General features: G+C 32.9%; 1 long non-coding RNA gene across 9 annotated transcripts; it reads right to left on the reverse strand.

The window, feature by feature from the left end:
- Nucleotides 1-496: 496 nt before the first annotated feature.
- On the reverse strand, nucleotides 497-18,000 carry LOC148607485 (uncharacterized). 9 transcript variants are annotated; one of them, XR_015915312.1, is made up of 9 exons: nucleotides 11,837-14,222; nucleotides 11,037-11,127; nucleotides 10,260-10,378; nucleotides 8,326-8,391; nucleotides 7,073-7,166; nucleotides 6,333-6,427; nucleotides 3,884-4,045; nucleotides 2,619-2,706; nucleotides 497-833 (listed from the first exon to the last, which is right to left on the reverse strand). It is a non-coding gene; the product is annotated as an uncharacterized LOC148607485 (long non-coding RNA). The 9 variants fall into 9 exon arrangements; XR_015915313.1 differs by having other exon boundaries at nucleotides 11,827-14,222; XR_015915315.1 differs by lacking the exons at nucleotides 10,260-10,378; nucleotides 11,037-11,127; nucleotides 11,837-14,222 and adding an exon at nucleotides 17,959-18,000.
- Between the last annotated feature and the right edge of the window lie 3,170 nt (nucleotides 18,001-21,170).

The raw sequence follows: 21,170 nt of genomic DNA on the forward strand, positions 1-21,170 counted from the left end.
AAGGACCGGCAGATACATCTAAGAAACTAAACAAATTATGATAAATATTATAAAAAAATATGGCTTCTTGTCCACTTCATATTTCTAACCTAACATTTTATAATTTTACACTTTTTAGCATCATGTTTTATTACCTTTGTGATTACTGACACTAAAGATAATGCAGTTTTGCTTTAACTTAAAACTAAGTTTTAAATGTATTTGTACACTAGATTTCCTTCATATGTATATTTCCTTGCCTACTATTGGCAGATCCAAGTTGGGTGACCAACACCCACCAATGCTCCAACAGGTAGTTAAATTATATAGAATCACTAGTTCAGCACCTCCTTAGCCCAATTGATGACCCCCCTTATCTTTACATGTCTGTTATTTTTTCTGTGACCAGTATTTAACTTTGATATTTGTAAATCCACCTTTGCCCTTCTATAGAATACTAACGACAACTGTACGTGCAAACAAGATTTATTCACCATCAGTAAAAGACACATTCTTTTAAAGCTGTAACATTTAATACATGTGTATGTTGTACATTTTATATGATTATTCGTGAACTGAAAGGAGCACAGTTCCATTACACATACAGTATCTGCTTTATTAAATTGCTCCTTTTTTCTTAATTTATCAACTTCGATACCATTTTTAAAACAATGAAACATTTTTTTTTTTTTTTTTTCATATTCCCATATACATGTACATTAACATTCCACAGTTATTTGATTATTTGTTGGAATTGCCATTCACAGTCAGTGCACAGTAATCCAAATTTGGTCTATTCTCCATTCACAATGACTTCATGTAAGCTAGATTTCAACTGCAAAGACTAGTACAGCCTAAAAAAAAATAACATATTAAAAATTATCATTTTCATTAATATACATATATAATGGTGATTGTAATTCAGTACATACACTGGAGCATATTTCCCAAATTCATGACTCTTACATACTACAGACATATACAATATGTTCAATATTTGTGTGTATGACTACTTGTATCACACCAAAAACAGTTATGTACATGTACAACCATACTACTTAGAGAAGCTGAGTCCAGTAGTGATACAAATGTACAATGTATATGCAACTATCCAGACACGATACATGTACATGGAGTACTTATAGACTTATATAATAATTTTATCTAAAATTTTATATCAAAATTTTATAAATGCATTTGGCTAGTGTTAATTATTGTACCCTATAGTGAAGCATGTACAAATTCAACAAAGTCCCATGACTGCTGTAAACTTTGTAGAATTAAAGTGCTGGTTCAATATGATCAACTACCAGTACAAATCCTACAAAATTTGAACAAAATCTGTTCAGAAGTTTCTGAGGAGTTGTATCCACAAAGTCCTTTAAAATTTGTAGAATTATAAGGTATCAGTCTTGTATTACAAATTCCTGAGCGGGTGTAAGTCAAATCTTGGAGGATAAAAAGTATAGTGCGCTTTCTTTTTGCCTTTTCCTGTTTTTGTTTTTTCACAAATGATTATCATTTTTCATCAAAAGTACTGGATAAATATCAAGCTATGACACAAAAACTCGTTTTTGAGGAAAAATTGTATTTTCGTGGAAAATAATGCTTCAAAAAAGGGGTGTATTTCCTAAACTCAAAATAAAAGTGAAAGTAGAAGTAGTCCATTTTTAGTTCGACCTGTCCTGATGTACCAAAGTTTGTGCCTTTTTTTGTAGAATGAACCTAGAAACTATTTTTAAAAGATAGATTGAAACTCCTTGTCCATTTGTTTTTAAAAATCATGAAAATTTAAGGTTTAATATAGAAGCCTTTGGGCAAAGAATACAAGACTGAGACCTGATAACCACAATTTCAATGGAAAGTGAGATTTTTAGTTAGTGAGTTTCAATTAGAAGCTTAGAAACAACAATATATCATATTTTATACTAAATGGAGCAACTTTAATGAAGAAAAGTAATGCAAGTGCTCAATTTTAACTTTTATGGCATTTTTTACTACAGTTGGAAATTAGCAATGTGGTCATAGATTTAAAGATGACCAATGGATTGCAATTGTTATTATTAAAAATTTTCTCAACACAACTATATAAGAAATAAATAGGGAGACTTAAATAGCTGAATTATAAACAGTTTTGATTTTTTAACATTTGGAATAGAAACTTGAAAATGGTGGAATTGCACTTGTTACACGTGACATAAAAACTGAGATGTTAATTGCATTTTCACTTTTATTCTACCTTTACTGCACAAGAACTGCTGTACTACAGCCATTTGATTGATCAAAAGTGAAAACTGACCAATAAAACATGTTTGATTTCATAAATGACCATTTCTATTGATACTTCCACTAAAATTCTAATGTGGCTTATAAAAAAAATGGTGGTAATGACATATAAAAAGTGAATTTTCTTTAATAGTCTTTGAAGTTATACCAACTTAGATGTTTCTGTGTATGTTCTTTACAGTTTTTGCAAAATATCTATCTGTGTCTGTAAGATGTTTCTTCTTTTGTAACCACCAAGAACATTTATACATGCCCAGGGTACCAAATTTGACTGAAGATCAGCATTTTTGGCAACCAAAATGTCTCTTTCATTTAAATAATGGTAAATATACAATATTTTAACTCTATTTTACCTTTGTGTAAAGAAGAACTTCGACTTTGTCCAGTTGGCTGTATCAGTAAGCAGATTTAACATTACGAAGAGGCTCCCTTGTGTTAAGGCTAAAAAAAGGGGGTCAGAACTTGACTTTTTGTGAATATGAGACTTGAAATTGAAAAACAATTTGGTATTCATAGAATAGTTAAGGCATTTGTTTTGTCAATACAGACCATGTTTCATGTTTAAAAAGGTAACTACCGGTAAATTATTTTTTATTAAAACTTTTTGCAAAAATTTAGATATTTGACTTAATACTGTTATAGGATGTACATACTGTTGAGTGGGTGTACATCAGAACATGGCGGTTAAAAATATAGTGTGCTTTCTTTTTGCCTTTTCCTGTTTATTTGTTTTTTCATTATCAAAGATTATCATTTTTCATCAGAAGTACAGGGTAAATACCAAGCTTTGACATTGAAACTTGTTTTTGAGGAAAAACTGTATTTTCATGAAAAATAATGCTTCAGAAAAGGGGTCTATTTCACGAACTCAAAATAAAAGTGAAATAAGAAGTTTATTTTTAGTTCAACCTGTTTTGGTGTACCAACGTTTGTGCCTTTTTTTTCTAGAATGGACCTAAAAACTATTTTTGACATTTCCATGATGGAAAAACATGGTCTAAAGTTAGATTGAAACTCCATGTCTACTTTTTATATAATCATAAAAATTTAAGGTAAACTTACTATAGAAGCATATGTGACAAAGAATATAACACTGAGACCAAAATGATGGTGCAATACTATCATATACATATAATGACTAACAATGCTACAAAATCTGGACACAATCTGTCAAACATTTTCCAAGGAGTTGAATCCAGTGAGACAGATGGACGGACAGATGGACAGCAGTATTTCTTTGTCCCCTTCTGCATTGTGGCAGGGGACAAAACAATATCCTTCAACACAACATTATACAACTTACAGTGTTTAATACCCTAAACTGCCTAAAGCTTAAAAGTGTTTCAAGCAATGATCTACATATATTCATGTATCCAAAATTGCAATTTCAGTTGAAAAAAAAAACACATAATCTATTATTTTCTCTACACTTTAATTAAGAGGAAGTAGGTGGGGCCAAAATAGAAAGATTGATTGTTTCCCCTTGCCCAACCGACTCAGTGAAAACCCCAAGTCCCAAAGTTTGTATTCTGATTTTTCAGAGACATTTTTTTTATTTTCGGTAAAAAAAATAAAAATGGAATCGTTCCTGTAACTGCGAAGTTTATTTTAGGCTAACCTGAAGTCATCTGAAGTCTCTCTTTTTTCTCTGATATCTTCCCAAATCCAAGAAACTACTTGAATGAAAGCCTTGTCTGCTATGAAATAACTTTACGTCATCTACACGTGGAAAAAAAAAGGCTGAAGGATGACGGTTAGTTCACCATTTGCTCATCTGTGTCTGTAAAGTGTTGAATGAAAAGCAAATATATTTGTAACAAGAGGCTCCCAGGAGCCTTAATTGCTCAACTGGTTAAAGTTTGTCTTTCGAGGGTAGTAAATTTAACAAGGAGATGTCCAACAATTTTGACTCAACAAGACTTTGGTAGGACTTATCATAGGGATCATTTCAGCAATTGAAAGATTTTTTCTATCTATTATAGGTTTCAACATATTGGCTGAAAAAAAAAAAAAAAAATTCATCTTTCAAGGGCAATAACTTTACAAGGAGTCACCTGACAACTTTGATCCCTGAAGACTTTTGAAGGCCTTATAATAAGGATCGTTTCAGCTATTGAAAGAGTTTGGCTAAACTTAACAGTTTTGAGATATATGCAAAAAACTACTGTCTGACCCCTATGTTCTATTTTAAGTAATGGGGGCCATGTTTTTTGATGGATCAAAAATCTCCACATTAATTCTATTCAGGATATCACAAGGAACATTCATACCAAGTTTGGTTTCAATTGGTCTAGTAGTGTCAGAGGAGAAGATTTTTGAAAGAAATTACATTAAAAATAGCAATAATCGTTGAAAAAGGGCAATTACTCCAACATGGCGTAACGGATTAAAACCAAAACTTGATCAGAGATAGATATCATCACGCTGAACATTTTTACCCTGATGTCAGAATTTAGCTAAACCTAACGGTTTTGGAGATATATTAAAAAATCTTCTGTCTGACCCCTATGTTTTATTTTTAGTAATGGCAATCAGGTTTTTCGACGAACCAAAAATCTCCAAATCAATTCTATGCATGAAACCCTAAGAAACATTCATACCAAATTTGGTTTCAATTGGCCAAATAGTGTCAGAGGAGAAGATGTTTGAAAGAAATAAAATTAAAAATAGCAAAAATCGTTAAAAAAGGGCAATTACTCCAACATGGCTTAACGGATTAAAACAAAACTTGATCAGAGATAGATATCATCCTGCTGAACACTTTCACCCTGATGTCAGAATTTAGCTAAACCTAAAGGTTTTGGAGATATATTTGAAAAACTACTGTCTGACCCCTATGTTCTATTTTTAGTAACGGCGGCCATGTTTTTCGATGAATCAAAAATCCCCACTTCACTTTTATGCAGGATACCCCAAGGAAAATATATACCAAGTTTGGTTCTAATCAGTCAAGTTGTTTCAGAGAAGAAGAGTTTCGTATAATTGTCAACGACAACGACGGAAGCCAAGTGATGGCAATAGCTCACATGGCCTTTGGCCAGGTGAGCTAAAAATAAATTGTTCGAGTATGAGGCTGAGGACACATTGAACAATGTTCGTCGGGATGTTTTGGACAGTCATAACATTGATGATTTTACTTTTCACAAAACAAACATTGTAACAGCACATGTCAAACTTACGGGAACAACCACCTTTTCACCTGACATGAAAGAACCCATTCGAATTTTGAAATAATTAGATAAAACATTGAAATGCGTTACATTTACAATCAACTGAGACCTAGATGTTGGTCTTTTTCGGAAGGGCATGTTTTAATTTATTTCCTATCTGATTTTGAAATGTCCACTCTAAATTTGTAATTCTGCTTTGTATTTTTAGCCAATCATTTTTTTTACAACCTAGTACAAGAGTTCAAAGAAACAGGTGATAGTTTTCCAGGATCAATGTCTGAAAAATCCATAGCTCAACATTACAGTTAGTGGTGAAGTGACACTCTTTATGACTTTTCTTAAAATTACTATTTACATTTCTCTTCAATGCCAATTCAATGTCCCTGGATTACATTCTTTTGATTACCACTATAACCTTGGTTCCCTTAATTACCCTTTCTACTTGTCTGATTATAGTCATGAAAAAAATAAAAAGAAATAAAATACATTTTTTTTCTTTCTCAACTCAAAATGCAAGACTTGATGCTATTAAATACACATCAGACTTTTCAAAAGGCAAGTACAAAATGTAATAATTAAGGCCGCAATTTGAAAATTACAAATTTATGTAGCATTAAATTGTGCATTTGTTCTCAGGAAATCAAATAAAGGAATTCATACAGCTTGAAAAAAAGAACAAAAAACAAAAAACAAAAAAACAAAAATTTTGCCTACCTACCTACCCATCTGCAAAATTTTGGGTCGGGAGTGGGGAAACAAACATATTCTTAAATGTTGCCTGGTACATATATCCCATATTACTTCAGAAAGCTATATTAAGGAAAATTGTGTATTTTTACCAAAACTTCGTAAGATTTTGGTACTTGTAACAAGGGAAATGTTAAAAAATTTACTAACTTCATAAATGATGCTGACAATTGTAGTTGTGTACTCCTTCTGGCTTATGTCACTAAATCGTCTCCCTGAACTTATTCTACACTTCAGTCTTCATCCTGAAAGTTAAACAAGGATTTGAGATGAATAATTCCATTATGTGTAAATACTTGGACTTGTGTTTGGCTGAGAATTATACCGCAGCCATAAATAAATGCCTTCATTTGTCAGCATCAGAACTGCACTAAGGAGGATCAGTTTCATGTGAATTGACTGTTAAATCTGAAGATTTACACATATGCAGAAAATCAATACTAATACATGTACATATAAAACAAAAAACATTGAAACACAGAACATTGAAATGTATATAATAATATTCAGTGTCAGTCCTTTAAAGAATCAGGAAGTAGGTGAATCATGATATGAAAAAAAATCATCAATTGATAGTGTAATTTGACTATTTGCAAAATCAAAATCATGGAAAACAGACAAGACTTTCCATATCATGCTGGACCACTGAGTTACAATTTCAATGAAATGCACTAAAAATGAAATTTCAAGGGCAGATAAATCCATCAAAAAACTAATTTTTCTAAGATTCTATTGAAAAATTTCTGAGCAAATCCAATGATGCAGACCAAATAATGATCTTTTCAAATACAGAAAGCATCCTTGAGTGATATTTTATTGTCAAATAGGTGGGATTTTGACATGCATGTTTCTGATTTTTCCCATTTTGCCCGATTCTTACCAATACTCACAATTAATGTTTTCCACTAATACAATGAGGTATTGAGTCATTTTGCTCCCATTAAATGTTCAACCTGAGTTGATTTGTGCTAGGTTGTTTCGCTCCTATTTAAATGCAATAAAGATTGCACATTATGTTGCACAATTCAAGAGTTTTAATAAACAGTTCATAAAACAGTAGTTAATAAGTGTGAACTTTTTTTAGTACCATTTACAAAATCCCATTTAATTACAATGACGGTAACATTATTAGGAAAGATTGAAGACATTATCACCTTGACAAGGTGTGTTTTTACACAATATTTAAAAACAAAGTACTCTTTTCCCAAGTCAAATAAGGGGAAAGGATGGGGCAAATGGGAATAGGGAAGAAACAACTGGGGCAAACAGGGTGTGCAGCAAAACAACTTTCATCACGAAGAGTACCCTAATGCTTTATTTTTTTTTTAAAATTGATATGAAACATCATAAAACCAAAGATATGTTCAATATACAGCCCCAAAGCTAGGTCCTGCTAAGTAGAAAGCAAGTGGGGAATGCCTTGGGTGAAAAAGCAAACCATTCACAAAACTATTTTTAATGCTTGCTTCTTTAATTTGAAGACTTAATTATGGAAAGATAGGCAAAATATACAGATCCCTTTTTCCAGTGAAGGGCTGAGGGACTTCAACCTGCTTAAATTAGGAAATCATTTTAGCTAGCATTTTTTTGGTTTACAAAATTCTATATCCCGCTACTTCACAGACTCCCTTCAAACCGCATTAAACCCATAACCTGAAATCCTTGGTCTGCCCAACCATTGTTATCATAATCTGTGGAATAGAGGTTACCACCACAAGTCTTGTTACAGTTCTATCAATGTATACATGCCTCTTATGCTATATCCGTAGCAGTTATTTCTTCAGTTTGGAACAATGTTTTAAAGAAATGATAAGTCAGAACCTTTTTTCTTTACTTTGTTTAAAAACCAGAAGTAACTGAATAACGATTATCAAACTGGGTCCAGACAAGATATAAAATATTTTCAAAAATCTGAGTTGACAAAATCAGGGTGATTGTGAAAACAGTGTCCAGTTGGGCTGAGAATCTAGGAGTTTTTCATTTATGGTAGTAAATTTAATATTATGGCCTCTATTCTAGTCGGCCAGTGTCACTATTTCCAGTGAATAGTCATGGTTTTTTGTATGATCGTACTGTATAAGTTTCTTTTTTAAAAAAAAATCTATGTATTTTGACCAGATAAAAAAACCCAAGCACTTTTTACCTTACTATGATGCTTCTGGATGCTTTTTCGTATGACCACTCTGGTCGTTGAGGAGTAAACACTAATCTGACAAAAAATCAAAAGAAAACAATTTCATACCTATATTTTTCGATTACGCTATATGTACTCTCTACTCGTCATCTCAAACATACACGAACTACAGAAATCTAGAACTAGAACTTATCAACGATGTGTGAAAACACTTTTATAGATCAGCCGGTTCAGGAACAAGATGACTCGGCCTTGAGACAAGTTGGCCTAACATAATTCATAAAATATTTCACCAAGTCTCATTTTCCCAGAACACAAGAAACTTACTTTTTCCACCCATAATTTCCCACAAAACAGGACTGTACAATAACAACCCAGAACTACATCGTAGTTCTACATTTTCCCAGAGACTTTATAACAAGTAAAAATCAAAGTGCTGAGGCACTGAGTCAAGGAAGGCCTCATAAATATTCATGTAACAAAAATGCAAGCTGAATAAACCGATCAAAAACTTAGTCATTTTAAAGAATATGTTTTAATGAAATGCATACCAATACTGCTTGTTTATTAATGTATATATGGATCTTCTATTCTATTATTGTTTTTGATATTTCTGGCTGTGTACATTTATGTCCTCAAATTTCTTGACACTTTACACCTAAACCAGTATTTCTTCAAAAATGTGATCTCCACTGGGAATCACCAACTATCAATATCAGATGAATTTTCAAAGTAAGAATAAATCCACACTTAGAAATTACGGGCTGGAGATAATTGTAGAAAACGAATCATGTGGACTAGGTAAGATTGACAAAAGACCCAATCTAAAGGGAGAAGTGGGCAAAAAACTTATCCTTGTTTGTGCTTACTTTGACAGTGATTTGTAATAGATTAAATGAACAAATATGTCAATATTGTGAGTTTTCAAACATAATTTACTAAATCTGGTCCTATTAATTGTTGTCTAGATTAGGCCCCAAGTTGAAAATGTCTAAACTATACACCTTTTTTGTTTTAACAATAAATGATTACCTTTCTATAGGAATTTTTCACTTCAAACAAGGATACAAACTCTGATTTTCAAAACTACTATGCAGTTTAAAGATCTTTAAACTAAAAAAAACTTTGTACTTCATATACTTTACCAATCAAGTTGGAAAGTCAAGGATAAAGAGATGTAGTGAATACAGGAAATATGTCTTTCTTTATAACAAATGCACTTTGAATATAAATCCATCTTTTCTGCTCTCCAAAACAACAAGAGGTTCCCAGGAGCCTGAATCGCTCACCTTGTTAAATTTTGTCTTTCAATGGCAATAAATTTCACAAGAAGTTTACTAATAATTTTGACCCAAGAAGACTTTGGTAGGACTTATCACAAGGATCAATCCACAGCTCAACAAATAAAAATGAAAATTTGACCACAGATAAATCTCATCATGCTGAACACTTTTACCCCATTCAGAATATAGCTTATTCTAATGGTTGTGGAGATACATGTGAAAAACTACAGTCTGACCCCTATGTTCTATTTTTAGTAATGGCAACCATGTTTTTTGACAGATCAAAAAATCTAAACAAAACTTTTGTGCAAGATACCCTAAGGAACATCTGTGCAAAGTTTCAGATAATTCCTCAAAGCAGTTTCAGAGATGATTTTGGAAAATTGTTAATGGACAACGATGATAACGGACGCTAAGGGATGGCCACGAATACCACTTTTCAAGATGAATCATTAATGCGCTTAAGTAGAGTATTTTATACCTGTCTGCCTTCAATAATTTACTTGCATTTCTTTCATTTTTTTCTGCGCCATGATTTTTTCACAAATATGTATTAGATTACAATACAAATAACTCTTACATGTATGTTTTGCAAACAAGTAAGTGCTAAGAAATCATACTTCATATTTGTAGTTTTTATTATGAGATGTTGACACGTACCAGCACTTGAGAATCATGAACTTTGTTTCAGGCTTAAATAGTGTCCCAGCACAAGAATAGTCTAATTTGCTTTTGCTTCCTTCTCGCTACATCTAGTGAAACTTTAAAAGGGATAACCACTGAAAAGAAATCAAGGAAAAAATAATAACAGTGTCTTTGATAAAAGCAATATGTTACAATGTAAATGCATAAAAATACACGTGTTTCAACCACATGATATGGAAGTACAGAAACCTCTTCTCGATGAGAAATATTCTTACATGTACTGAATTTCCTCTGACCCTGCAACCCTCCTCTTTTTTATATGGATATTGATATGTCGGGTTGGTGTCAGAACGATGTGCCATACAAAAAGTTGGAGATTTAGCGGTACTGCGGAGTATCGCCCTTCAACCGCTTGTAATGACTTCAAAATTGAAATTGTGCATGTCACACCTAACTAGTTCGATTCCGAAATCATTTTCCTGTATGCTGATACCAAATTTGCTACAAAAATTACATTTATTATTGAAGTTTTAATAATTTTCCACGAGAGACCCTGTTTTGTTGACATTTTGAACCGTAATAGAGAGTAGGCGGAGCTTGTTACCTTTAGAATGGAACGGAGCAGAAACGATTTTTAAAACCGGAATCTAACAGAATATTTCCAAATTCCCCTGAAAAAATTATGTGCCCACTACCCTTCCGTTCCAAAAGAAACAAGCTCCGCCTACTGGAAATGGAAAGTTTACTAATGATATTGCTTTAGGGCTTCTCCCATGTATGGTTTCTAGTTACCTGATGATTTATAATGATGTCTGGACCCCCATGTCAAAATATCTAGATCCATCCCTGTATGTTGATTTATTTATGAGCAATTAATATCACCCTGTCAAGTAGATAACAAATTAGATACATGTATTATATTACAAATATCATAATTTCAAGTATGAAATCTTTAATTAGTACTGTACTGCACATGCATTTTTGCAGTTTTCAGTATAATTTTCCTGTTCCCAGACATACAAATGTAAACTGCAAATTTAGCTAAGAAATATAACCACTGTTCTACTGTAGCAATGCTTACAGTGGACCTACATGTATTACCAGTTCTGAAAATTTTAAATCGTTGTCTACATTGGACATTGGAAGTACAGTATTCCCTACTTGCTGAGCTCGGTATGCAGCCATATTTTACCCTGTTTTTGCAGTTACCTCCTGTAAAAGCAGGTATAATTTCGAAGTCTCTCTAATCGATGTTCAGATTCGGGTGCAGAAAAAAGAGGTAACTCAAATGAAAATGGAATCCCCGGCAGACAAACACAATGGTGTTTCTAAAATTTATAGGGTGTTTCATTTTGTTGGTAGGTTACATAAGGATGATTTTCATTTTTATCCTGAGTAAAGAAAATTTATGGCAGGGTCAGTAGAAAGAGAAATTCCCTTTTGACTTTCGAGATTTTCTAAAGTATCGTCGATATCGGATGGAAAACCTTACGTGTTCCGAATAGACACCTGCTCCAAAGGGAGATAAATGTTGACAAAATGTTGGTCCGCAAGTCGGGAATATGAACAAACTTATTTATACCTTGAATTACCTAATACATTGTACATGTATCAATGTCCCTGAAAATCATCTCTTAAGAAAGGTCTACTTTTGGATGCCTTGATGTTCACATTTTCAATCCAATTTCATGAACACAGAATTTCTAACCTAATTGACTGTGTTTTTCATGTGTCATGAAAATCCTGTATCTAACTTTAAGATCTGCATTCTAAATAAATGTATCTGGTATATCTTGACAATGCACTGAAAAAGAACCATATTGATAATCAGTTATGACTTAAATGTATATGGATATAATACACATTTACATTCCATACTGAATATTACATGCCAAAATCTGCATCACATGCTGCATCAACACAAGACTCCTATGTCAACCCACTTAGGGCCATTGGTCCGCATGGGTAATATAGGTTGAGGGTTGATACTGCATCAGAAACAGATTTTGGCATGTCATGTTCATTAAATCATACATCTTAATTATACTTCAAGTGTGTACTGTGTAGGGTGTGATATAAGGTATGCAATATAGGTCTAGGGGTGTGAATAGGGTATGCAATGTAGGTCTAGAGATGTGAAAGAGGGTATGCAATATAGGTCTAGTGCTATGATATAGGGTATACAATATAGGTCTAAGAGTGTGATATATGGTATGCCATATAGGTCTATGGGAGTGAAATACAGTATATGATGTACATATATGTATGTCTAAGGGTGCGATATAGTCCAGCAGTGTGATATAGGGTATATGATATACATGTAGGTCTAAGGGTGTGATATAGTCCAGTGGTGTGATATAGGGTATGTGATATACATGTAAGTCTAAGGATGTGATATATATGTACATTTGTACAGTATGCAATATACATGTAGGTCTAGGGGTACACAAAATAGGTTTGGCTTGTGACTTAGGGTATGCACTACAAGTCTTGGGGTGTGATAAAGAGTATGCCATATAGATCTAGGGGTGTGAAATACAAGTACATTTGTACAGTATGCAATATACATGTAGGTCTAGGGGTACACAAAATAGGTTTAGGCTTGTGATTTAGGGTATGCACTACGAGTCTAGGGGTGTGATATAGAATATGCGATATAGGTCTGGGGTGTGATATACAGTATGCAATATAGGTCTAGGGGTGTGATATAGAATATGCGATATAGGTCTAGGGGTGTGATATAGAATATGCGACATAGGTCTAGGGGTGTGATATTGGGTATTAAAATCACAGGTCAGCCACAATGATGATGATTGAAAATTTGAGAATGGGGCAATTTCTAATACAATCAAAATGTAATCAAATCATTTCTTATATATTTAGGAAAATTTCCTGCAGGAATGTCATAAGCGGGGACTCTTCATGCTCTCTCAGTTTGTTTGACAACATATAAATCAGGGGTTTAAAATTTTTTGGGAAGACCCGAGCCCTGGACTTTTTCATCTTTTGTACACTAAGCCCAAACAATGTTGTGTCAAGTCCCAATCGATATAAATGCAATTTTGTTATCTGATATTCTTATGTATAATTCTATGTTTGCTGGGAAGAAGACACAGTGTCAATTGATTCCGTCTCCAGATCTGATGCCTTGTCATCAGCTTTCTGTTTCTGCGTTTTTAACCGTGAAATTGTAATTGAGCAACGATATTTTTCTCAAAAGTTTATCAACGAAATTGCCTCGTGCAGGTTCGGGTGTCAAAAGAATAGGCCTGCAGCAGTGCTAAGCTTGTTGTAAAAAGCGACTAAATAGTGTTCAGAAACCTAGCTGTTGCCTAGGCGCTCTGCCCACAGAGCAACTGGGATGTGTGCCCCAGGTGGTGGAATGGGGTACCCCTGGCGTGTTACATGCTAGGGTAGTAGGGCTGTAACATGTATAATACGGAAAACCTGACCGCAAACCATAGTGGTGCACCATGTTGGGAAAGATGCCACGTTCCTCGCACTATAAAGAACCCTGCTGTGGTATTCGATAGGAGTAGGAATCTTTACACTCCGCCACAGGAGGCTAAATTTGTCGACCCTATTGTCCTTGTGTCCCATCCCTTTTTTCATTTCATGTTCATTTTATCATCTTTTCATGTTCATCGCCTGAATATAGCTGAAATATTGCTGCTCGGGCGTTAAACCCCAATAATCAATCAATCATTATCAATGAAATTTGATCTTTATCATTCCATTGCTTGATTAATAAAATTTGTAGTATGTCAAAGAGTAATCAAGGGAACCTAGGTTATAGCAGTAATCAAAAGAATGTAATCCAGGGATAAAGACCAGACATGGGAAACAGACATTCACAACAAAGAACATAAAGTAACTAAAATCATACATACAAAGTAACAAAAGTAAATGAGCAACTCGGACTCCACTAAAAACTGGGAGCATGGACCAGGTGCACCGGTACGGTAAGTGTCCTCTGCTTTTCTAGAAACACCTGCCGAGTTGCTCATAAAAAGTCAAGTCCGGGGTAGACAAACAAGGAAAGGAAAACTATGACCCGTTGAATACATCAGTTTTCATGGTGCAGATGGATACACCATAACGATCCACGAGTTCATGATGACGACCATAAAACTTCTGTAGTGATGACTACAATCTTGTAGCAACATAACCCTGTTCCAGAAGCCTATTTGTTAGAGTTCTAGCGCGACACAAAAAGTCTGCGTAGTTTCGGCAAGCTCTGGCATAACGTATGAGTTGTGATATTAACACTCCATTCGCAGGAGCCGAAGGGATGTTGCCACAGATGAAAGGAAAGTTAACAATTCTGAATGAAAAGTCATCACGTTTGTCATAAAGTTTGGTCAATAGTTTTCCTTTACCATCGATTTCTAAGTGTAGTTTAAGATATGAGGCTGACTTCACAGTGTCTGTAGTATCCTTTATCTCAAGTTCTTTTGGGTAGATGCGATGTATCAAATCCCCGAAATTAGGATTGTTTAAAGATAATATGTCATCTATATAGCAGAAACTGAGATTGAAGGATCTAGCCAAACGATATTCTTTCTTTCTGATCAGATCAGCTATAAACAGCCTCATAAGAGTGAAGGAATAGGTCAGCAAGTAAAGGAGCACAATTTGTTCCCATTGGAATGCCGACCGTTTGTTGAAAAACACGTCCACCACACTGGACAAATATGTTGTCGATTGAAAATTCCAGCATTTTGTAAACATCTTCCTCTGTATATTTGGAAGATGATTTGGAATTATTTCTTACAAAGTATGAGGAATCTCTACCAAGAACTATATACGTCAAAAAATGCGTCTGATCAAGCGCAGGTGTGATTCAGACTTGAGAATGACTAATCAATAAATCGATCTAGTGAATACCCATTCTAAAAATAAAGTTGTAACTATTTATAGGACAGGGAATAGATCGAGAAACATGGTCCAAATAATGACAACAAAATATTTCAAAAAAAGAGTTTTTATTTTTTTAGATTTGCCATGCCCAACGGACTTATTTCATTGAAAAACGGCAAGTCCGAGCTGCAATTTTTTTAGTCCCGTGAGTCGGGCTTCAGGAATTTTCAACCCCTGTAAATACTTGATTTTTACCAGATATCCCCCTATTTGATAGATCAAGATCAACCGCTGAATGTGATAAATATGCCACATATGGCCTCATTTCATCCCAATCTAATTCAGATTAGATTTTAATTGGTCCCCCTTTTTTCGTTGACTTCATTAAACAAAGAAAAAAGGGGAGCAATTAAGATCTAAATTTTAATTCATTCTTACCTTTGATACATTGTTTATGTCTCTTCTTTGAAATCATACTGATTTAAGAATTCCATGATTCGAACGTTTATTTTCTAGTTTAAATATTTCATATTGTTTGCTACATGTATGTTTATGTACACATTGCTTGCAACCCCTTGCACCCTCACTGTAATCATAAACATTAAAACTATACTTACATTTTTTGTACATCACAAAAAGCGTACATTGCAGCTCCAAAAATCCGTTATTAGAAGCTCCCAACATTCTCAATAACAGAGTAAGATCAAGGATTTTTATAGTCATGATAGTAGTCTATATTTAACTAATTGACTGACAAAAACACTTTCAAACCTACATGTACATGATCAATCTTGTAATCATAGACATTAACAATATACTAACAGCTCAAAGAGTGTACATTGCAGGTCCAAAAATCCATCATTAAAAACTTCCAACATATATCAGTGAATGTTTGACCGGATTGCTGGAATAACCAAAAGCCTCGGTGTTAACCAAAAACCAGACTGAAAATCCGAAAACCTCAATAAAACACGTTTTTGGGTGGAATAACTGCTCACTGTGTTATTTAAACACACTTGCATGTACATTCTTTTATTAGTATTCCAACACTTTTTAGCTACCTAACGAAAGTCTGTTATAATGAATATGGCGTCAGTACTTTGAAATTCGTCATTAGTCCTTCCAACGCCATATTGATTATTAGAGACTCTCGTTGGGTAGTTAGAAAGTATTGAAATATACATAAAAACAATTTTTTCACGAAAAAAACTTCATAACTGTATATTTATGTATGAGCAATCTGGCAAAGTTCATGCATGTATGAACTTTCTGGCAACGACTTTCTCGACCAATCAAAAACGGCTATAAGCATGAAGAATCTCATGATTAGAATTATTATGAGATAGATGTATTTACCTGTGCACAATAGATGCATGTAAAGCAAAGATAGAAGCTGATTAATATGAAAAATAATTTATGTTCTTAAATGATGGACCTTCTGTTGAAGTTTAGTAAATATCTTAACAAATTAAGTTGCGACATATACCTAAATTTCAATAAAAACTGTTTTACAATTTGTTTACATGCAAACAAGTGAATAAATGATATTACATTTTTACCAATCCAAATGAGTAATATATCGTATTATTACTATTTGGAGTAAACATAACATTATTCTTTCACACTGCACCTTTGTGGATTTATCATCATACACTATTACCCCACCAAACATCAGAAGAAATATTCTATAATACTTTTACCATTCAGTACAAATATTCTATAATACTTTCACCATTCAGAACAAATATAACATAATATTTCTACTTTTTTTTAAATAAATATACTATCAAGAATTAATATTTATATTTATGTATTATTTTCACCATTTTGAATAAAAGTAGCATTATGTTCCTTTACAAAATATATATTTCTAAAGACCAATGTAATTCAAATAGACTACAAACATGTATTGAATTCAATTAATTTTTTTTAAAATATAGTAATATAGAAAAAAAGAAAATATATGAAAAATCCTGTAACATTGTTTTCTTTTATAATGTAGGCATGAATGAAAATGAGAAGCCATAATACTTATTCCACAGAAAATTTATTATATAACAAAAATTCTGTTTGCAATTTATTTTATGTGATACTAATTTGGATGCATCAGTACTTTTATTATGCATTTGGAAAATATATTACATAAAATAGACTCCAATTGGAATTTTTGTTTCATTTAAGAATTGGCAATAATAAAAAATTTTGTCTATTGAAAAAATAACAAATTTTCCATGTGCTTATTGTTCATTGCGCAAAGTGCAATAAACAAAATATGCACAAGGAAAATTAATGTTAGTTTTCAACAGACAACATTTTTATCATAGCCAATTCTTATCAATTAATTTTAAAACATATTTCTATCTTTGAACATGAGAAAAGTAGCTCTGAATTTAACTGTACAGGGGCGTGTCAATAATTTTTTTATCCATTGAGATATAACAATGTTATTTCAACCAATCAAATTACAGTATTTATCTCAAATTAATTTATAATGAATTGTATTCTGAATAAATATTGTGGTGGAACTTCTATTCCGTGACGTAACCACTATAGTGAGTGAGTTAAGGTCTGAAAACTGACCCCGCCCCAATTATATGTAAGAAGTCCCAGTCCTAAAACTCAAAATTGTAAAATCACAAATTCTAAAATTGAAAACTATTTACCAAAGCTTCATTGCAATCTAATGCTGAATGGGACTTTTTTTTAAAGGCGGGAAACCGGAAATCCTTTTAAGTATAGAGCTTCCAAATGAAGAAAAGGTTTCAGTATACAATAAAATAGTAAAAACTGTAAGAAATAAAATATTACAAACAATCAAAAAGCTATACACATGTTGAATAATAAAATAACTTACACAATGTTTCTGTAAACCCTTCTTACCTGGCCATGCCGCACTACTTTCCCGCGTAATTTCGGGTTAGTCTAACATATAGGTGACTGAAGACTTACAATGATTAACAATCTGATCTGCATTTGCACTGTACCTTGAACACTTAATTGTTAATTTTATCTTTAAATTGTTTTTAGAAAATGTTTGATGAAATAAAAAGAAATGAAACACACCCATAACCATCAATTTGATTGTAATAAATGATAAACACCCCCATTAGAATTATTTTAGACTCATCTATATTGATCCGGAGAAACTACACTCATTAAGGCTAAAAACCACTAATTCCACTTCCCATAGGCTTCTATGCTAATTTCACAATATTCAATGGCTTCTCTGGACTTTACCTTAACTTTAACCTGCAGATGACTATATATCAGCATGATTCTACATATGTCAGCTCACAATCCTCAGAATGGCATGTGGGGTTAGCAGACTTGCAGTGCAGTACTGGTCACCGGAAGTGAAGGGTCTATAAATAGCATGGGAAATCCCAGTGTTTTCACAAGATAGGGGTATATTTAAAAATCATTATGGAGATTAGGCTTCACATCACAAGAAGCAAAATGCACCTATAAAATGTACAGAAATGTTTTTCCTTTCAGAAACTGTTTAAATTTTTAAAATAAGATGAGAACTTTTTTCACAGCACTATGAGGAACAGGGGTAATTTCTGTGTAGGACTATTTTTGCGTACGTTCCAAATGCTCATTGGTTGAATTGGTGGTCTGTAACCTAAAGTGTCACTTTTTGTCTTAGAAAAAATAAATAACTATACAGGTATCTTCCTACACACATACTGAATGCATTTGCAAAGTTTCAGTGAAATGTGACAAGCACTTTTTTAAATATTTGATTTTTAAATATAGGGTAACCAAGTTGTGCGAGCAAAAAAGTGAAAATATTCTACCATACTGAAATGCATTAAATATTTGCAAAGAACTTTTTCTGACTTTTCAAATAAAAAATATCAATCACAACTTGTTTTTTTAACAATATTAATGAAGAAATAGTTTTAAAAGTAATCATTTTCTGAGAAATTGGTCTATTTTTTAAAATTTATTTCTGACATGCCTCCCCCTTTTTCTTGATCACATGTCAAAAATCCTAAATCTTTAAATTTTCACAAAAGGTGATATATTTGGCTTTAAATTTGTAAATACAGTGTTTTCACATTAAAACATGACCAGTAAAGGGCACCTAAAGCAAAAAAAGTGCTCAATAATGGATTTTCCATGTTGCCATAGGGGAATGCTTATATGGCCTTAACCGCAGTAATGAAAGTGAGTTTTTCCTCATTTCTAACCTAATTTTTGCTCAAATCTACACAAAACTTGATTTCAAGTGCTTATTACTACCATATTTAGGTAAATATAGCCCTCAAAGTTTAATATTTGATATTTTTACTAAATTTTCTACACTTTTTACAAGATAGGACATAAAAATCAGCCAAAAAGACCAATTTTCCATAATTTGGACCTATAACTTAAAAAAATGCATATTTTGAAGGATTTTTGTAGTGTATTCCTCTCATGGCAAAGTTAACAAGATCTTCAAGTAGTTTAAAGCTATTTCAAGAAACTTTTCATTTTGCCATGGCTTCATCTTAAGGCTAAAAACCACTAATTCCACTTCCCATAGGCTTCTATGCTAATTTCACAATATTCAATGGCTTCTCTGGACTTTACCTTAACTTTAACCTGCAGATGACTATATATCAGCATGATTCTACATATGTCAGCTCACAATCCTCAGAATGGCATGTGGGGTTAGCAGACTTGCAGTGCAGTACTGGTCACCGGAAGTGAAGGGTCTATAAATAGCATGGGAAATCCCAGTGTTTTCACAAGATAGGGGTATATTTAAAAATCATTATGGAGATTAGGCTTCACATCACAAGAAGCAAAATGCACCTATAAAATGTACAGAAATGTTTTTCCTTTCAGAAACTGTTTAAATTTTTAAAATAAGATGAGAACTTTTTTCACAGCACTATGAGGAACAGGGGTAATTTCTGCGTAGGACTATTTTTGCGTACGTTCCAAATGCTCATTGGTTGAATTGGTGGTCTGTAACCTAAAGTGTCACTTTTTGTCTTAGAAAAAATAAATAACTATACAGGTATCTTCCTACACACATACTGAATGCATTTGCAAAGTTTCAGTGAAATGTGACAAGCACTTTTTTAAATATTTGATTTTTAAATATAGGGTAACCAAGTTGTGCGAGTAAAAAAGTGAAAATATTCTACCATACTGAAATGCATTAAATATTTGCAAAGAACTTTTTCTGACTTTTCAAATAAAAAATATCAATCACAACTTGTTTTTTTAACAATATTAATGAAGAAATAGTTTTAAAAGTAATCATTTTCTGAGAAATTGGTCTATTTTTTAAAATTTATTTCTGACATGCCTCCCCCTTTTTCTTGATCACATGTCAAAAATCCTAAATCTTTAAATTTTCACAAAAGGTGATATATTTGGCTTTAAATTTGTAAATACAGTGTTTTCACATTAAAACATGACCAGTAAAGGGCACCTAAAGCAAAAAAAGTGCTCAATAATGGATTTTCCATGTTGCCATAGGGGAATGTTTATATGGCCTTAACCGCAGTAATGAAAGTGAGTTTTTCCTCATTTCTAACCTAATTTTTGCTCAAATCTACACAAAACTTGATTTCAAGTGCTTATTACTACCATATTTAGGTAAATATAGCCCTCAAAGTTTAATATTTGATATTTTTACTAAATTTTCTACACTTTTTACAAGATAGGACATAAAAATCAGCCAAAAAGACCAATTTTCCATAATTTGGACCTATAACTTAAAAAAATGCATATTTTGAAGGATTTTTGTAGTGTATTCCTCTCATGGCAAAGTTAACAAGATCTTCAAGTAGTTTAAAGCTATTTCAAGAAACTTTTCATTTTGCCATGGCTTCATCTTAAGGCTAAAAACCACTAATTCCACTTCCCATAGGCTTCTATGCTAATTTCACAATATTCAATGGCTTCTCTGGACTTTACCTTAACTTTAACCTGCAGATGACTATATATCAGCATGATTCTACATATGTCAGCTCACAATCCTCAGAATGGCATGTGGGGTTAGCAGACTTGCAGTGCAGTACTGGTCACCGGAAGTGAAGGGTCTATAAATAGCATGGGAAATCC

The sequence above is a fragment of the Perna viridis genome, chromosome 9 (genome assembly GCF_037379345.1).
Source record: "Perna viridis isolate PV_CMFRI_1.1 ecotype Kerala chromosome 9, ASM3737934v1, whole genome shotgun sequence".
Lineage (NCBI taxonomy): Eukaryota > Metazoa > Mollusca > Bivalvia > Mytilida > Mytilidae > Perna > Perna viridis.